The following is a 4,667-nucleotide window of genomic DNA, read 5'->3' as shown; positions in this document are numbered from 1 at the left end:
CGCTTTGCAGAACACCTACGCTCGGTTCGCAATAAACAACTGCACCTCCCAGTCGCGAACCATTTCAACTCCCCCTCCCATTCCTCAGACGACATGTCCATCCTGGGCCTCCTGCAGTGCCACAACGATGCCACCCGAAGGTTGCAGGAACAGCAGCTCATATTCCGCTTGGGAACCCTGCAGCCCAATGGTATCAATGTGGATTTCACAAGCTTCAAAATCTCCCCTCCCCCTACCGCATCCCAAAACCAGCTCGTCCCTGCCTCCCTAACCTGTTCTTCCTCCCACCTATCCCCTCCTCCCACCTCAAGCCACACCTCCATCTCCTACCGACTAACCTCATCCCGCCCCCTTGACCTGTCCGTCCTCCCTGGACTGACCTATCCCCTCCCTAACTCCCCACCTACACTCACCTTTGCTGGCCCCATCCCCGCCTCTTCGACCTGTTTGTTTCCTCTCTACCTATCCTCTCCTCTATCCATCTTCTATCCGCCTCCCACTCTCTCCCTATTTATTTCAGAACCCCCTTCCCCTCCCCCTTTTCTGATGAAGGGTCTAGGCCCAAAACATCAGCCTCTCTGCTCCTATGATGCTGCTTGGCCTGCTGTGTTCAACATAGATAAATCTCCAGGACCTGATGAAGTATATTCCAGGACTTTGTTGGAGGCTTGGGAGGAAATAATGGGGCCCCTAAAGGAGATATTTGTATCATTGACAGCCAGGAATGATGTACCCAAAGAGTGGAGGTTGGTTAATGTTGTGCCATTATTTCAGAAAAGCTGCAGAAAAGTGCCTAGGAACTGCAGACCAGTAAAACTAAACTCTGCTGGATAAGTTGTTAGAGGGGATTCTGAGAGACAGGATCTATAGGATCTGAGGGGTGACCTTATAGAAGTCTATAACATCATGAGAGGCATCTATATGGTAGATAGCTAACAGATTCTCCCCATGGTAGGGGAGTCAAAAACTAGAGGCCATAGGTTTAACGTGAGAGGGGAGAGGTACAATTGGGTCCAGAGGGACTACTTTTTCACATAGAGGGTGGTGACTGTCTTGAACAGACTGCCAGAGGTAGTGGTGGAGGCGAATACAATTTTGTTGTTTAAGAAATATTTCAACAGGTACATGGATGAGATAAGTATGGAGGGATATGGACCAAATCTAGGCTAATGGGACTAGATTAATTGTAAAAACTGGGAGGCATGGACAAGTTGGGTCAAAGGGCCTATTTCTATGCTTTAAACCTCAAAAAATCCCTTTCACAAGGTACCACACAGGAGGCTTCTAAATAAGATAAGAGACCATGATGTTAGGGGCAAGGTACTGCATGAATTAATGATTGATTAACTGACGGAAGTCAGAAAGTGAGGATAAAGGGTATTCTTTTTCAGGATGACAGTGGGTGACTAGTGGAGTTCCACAGGGGTCAGTGCTGGGATCACAACTATTCATGTGATACGTTAACAATCTGGATGAAGGAACTGAGGGCATTGTTGCTAAGTTTACAGAAAACACAAACACAAGGGACAGACCATGTTGAGGCAATGGGGAGGTTGCAGAAGGACTTGGACAGGCTAGGAGAGTGGAAAAAGAAGTGACAGATGGAATATAATGTGGGAAAATAAGAAGTTATGCACTTTGATTAGATAAATGAGGCATAGACTATTTTTGAAATGAAGAAAGGCTTCAGAAATCTGAAGCACAAAGGGACTTGGGAATCCTAGCTCAGGATTCTCTTAAGGTTAACTTGAAGGTTCAGTAGGCAGTTAAGAAGGCAAATAAAATGTTAGTGTGGAGTTGGAGGAACACAGCAGGCCGGGCAGCATCAGAGGAGCAGGAAAGCTGACGTTTCGAGTTGGGATCCTTCTCCGACCTGAAACATCAGCTTTCCTGTTCCTCTGATGCTGCCTGGCCTGCTGAGTACCTCCAGCTCCACACTTTGTTATCTCTTACTTCAGCATCTGCAGTTCTTGCTATCTCAAATAGAATGTTAGCATTCATGTCAAGAGGGCAAGAATACAAGGGCAGAAATGTACTGCTGAGGCTGTTTAAGGCTCTGGTCAGACTGTGTTTAGAATATTGTGAGCAGTTTCAGGCCCCATATTGAAGGAAGGATGTGCTGGCAATGGACTGTTCCAGATGAGGTTCACAAAAATGACCCCAGGAATGAATGAGTATACTTGCCATAAGATGAGTGGATGGGGACTCTGGGTCTGTACTAGATGGAGTTTTTCATGTTGGAGGCGAGGGGGTGGGATCTTATTGAAACTTACAGAATACTGAGAAGCCTGAATAGAGTGGACATAGAGGAGATGTTTCCACAAGTAGGAGAACCTAGGACCTGAGGGCTTGGCCCCAAAGTGAAGGCATGATCCTTTAGAATTGAGATGAGGATAAGTTTCTTCAGCCAGAGGATGGTTAATCTATGGAGCATGTTAACACAGATGGCTGTGGGGGCCAAGTTATGAGTGTTTTTAAGAAAATGACAGATAGGTTCTTGATTAGTAAGGAGGTCAAGGGTTTCAGGGAGAATGGAGTTGAGAAATATATCAGTCATGATCAAATGGTTGGGCAGACTCAATGGGCCAATGGCCTGTATCTTATGGTCTTTTGCAAATGTTGCAGGAGCATTTGTGTCCCATGTTTGATAAATTTAGTTGTATAGCATCAGCACTTGGAGATTTTCCCATATGCAAAACAATAGAATTGCTGAGTTCCTTCCTTGTGAGTTTGATATCCAGCTCTGCCAGGACAGGCAGTCTTTCTATCTGTCTGAATTTCTCTTCTAATAGCGTTCTCCCGAGAATACAACTCAAGGTGTTTGTTCCACCCATCCTTCCAAATATATTTTGCAGTGAATGATGACCTTCACTGTGTTATGACCACTTCCTGGGCTGCATTCCTAAATTTGTTACAATTCTAAATGAGATGCTCCAAATGATTAAACTCTCAGGGGAAGAGACGGATGAACTGGTTCAGAGATAGTAAGAACTGCCGATGCTGGAGTCAGAGATAACACAGTGTGGAGCTGGAGGAACACAGCACGTCAGGCAGAAACAGAGGAGCAGGAAAGAAGGAAACTTCTTTATTCACCTTGACAGGGGATTGCAACAGGGTTAATCTAAAAATAGATCGTTTCAACTTTCTCCCAGATCCAAGTGTAGGTATGGTTTAAAGGAGCCAATTTAACCAAGCTTTCTTGAATTAACAAAAAAGACTGAGAATTTATTAATTACTACATGTAAGAAAATGTACAAACACCACACACTCACACACTCTCACTCACACACACACACACACACACACACACAAATTTGAATAAGAGGGTGGGTCCAAAAAGAGAATAGTTTAAACAAACAGACATAAAGATCAATGCCTGCTATAGTGTCCCAAGGCAGCTCAATTAAAACTGGAGGAATAGCTCCAAATCAGTGTACGCACTTTACAGCCCTCTCAAACTCAATATTGGGTTCAACAACTTCAGGGCATCTCCTCCATCCTTCACTTTAATTTCAACCCCAAACGCCGCCACCTCCACATACACTGCCATGTCTTGATTGTGTGATATTGGCTTTGTTCTTAGCTGAACAGGCACATTTTCTCCTTTTCACATCTATAATTTATTCTTACTTTAGACCTTTGTCTCTCCTTCACCACTATTAGCACTCCCTTGTCTTTTGCTCTGGGCATCCTCACTACCTGCTCCACCCGCTCCTCCTCCTCTGTCAACAGCATAAAAAATACAATTTTCCAAATTCTTTTATTCTGCAGAGGAGTCATATTGACATGAAACATTAACTGCCAGCATGGCCTGCTGTACTGAACTCTTTTCTGTAATGCCAGACATGTTATTTTTGTATTGTTTAAAATCTTGTAACAAAAGAAGCTATGCCTAGATACTTTTGTATCTAAGTCAGCGCTGTAATTGGTGTTGTATAAACTTTTCACTATACTCATTGAGTGTGTATGACAATAAAGGTTATTCTATTCTATCCTATTCTAACTGTGTCTCTGTCCCCAAGAGCTGCCAGACCGGTTAAGTTTCTTCAGCTTATTCTGTTTTATACAAATCAATGTCTGAATTATTCCTGAAGAGCAGATAGTTAATGTTGCAGCCATTGCAGCGGAGGGCATCAGTAGCATTGACATTAATAGTTCACGCTCATCAGTTTTGCAGATTGCTTGAGATTTTGTGGTTCTAATTTGTATTGACTCCAGTTGAGTTCCTGTTTTCAGCGTAAGTGAGAGTGCTCTTGTTGTCCAGTTTTCTTTTGTTCAGCTGCTATCAAACTGACTTCTGGATTGGAGCGAAAACCAGGTTTTCACTTGCAACATAAGGGTGACTAGGGGATAGTTCTTTGACTGTGATCTTCACTGCATGCTAACCCTCAAATATAGGCTAGAACACACAAGGAAGGTCCGTCCAATTAGCACACTCCAACTGAGTTAGAACTGGCATTTCAACCCCTTATCCTTGCATATTCTTCAAAAGGAAAAATACAAAATGCATCTGCAGTTTGGGACATAATCCATAGAAGGTAACTTGCTATTAAGTGGAGAATTGACAAACCTGCAATATCTTAAGGTACTCTCTCCCAGTTTAAAGTTTACTTAACACATTTAGGTGTTACAACCCATTGGTTTCACTTAGAATTTATACCAGTCAC

Source organism: Rhincodon typus, chromosome 12 (assembly GCF_021869965.1).
Source record: "Rhincodon typus isolate 14 chromosome 12, sRhiTyp1.1, whole genome shotgun sequence".
Taxonomy (NCBI): Eukaryota; Metazoa; Chordata; class Chondrichthyes; order Orectolobiformes; family Rhincodontidae; genus Rhincodon; species Rhincodon typus.
This window is presented reverse-complemented; position numbering follows the sequence as displayed.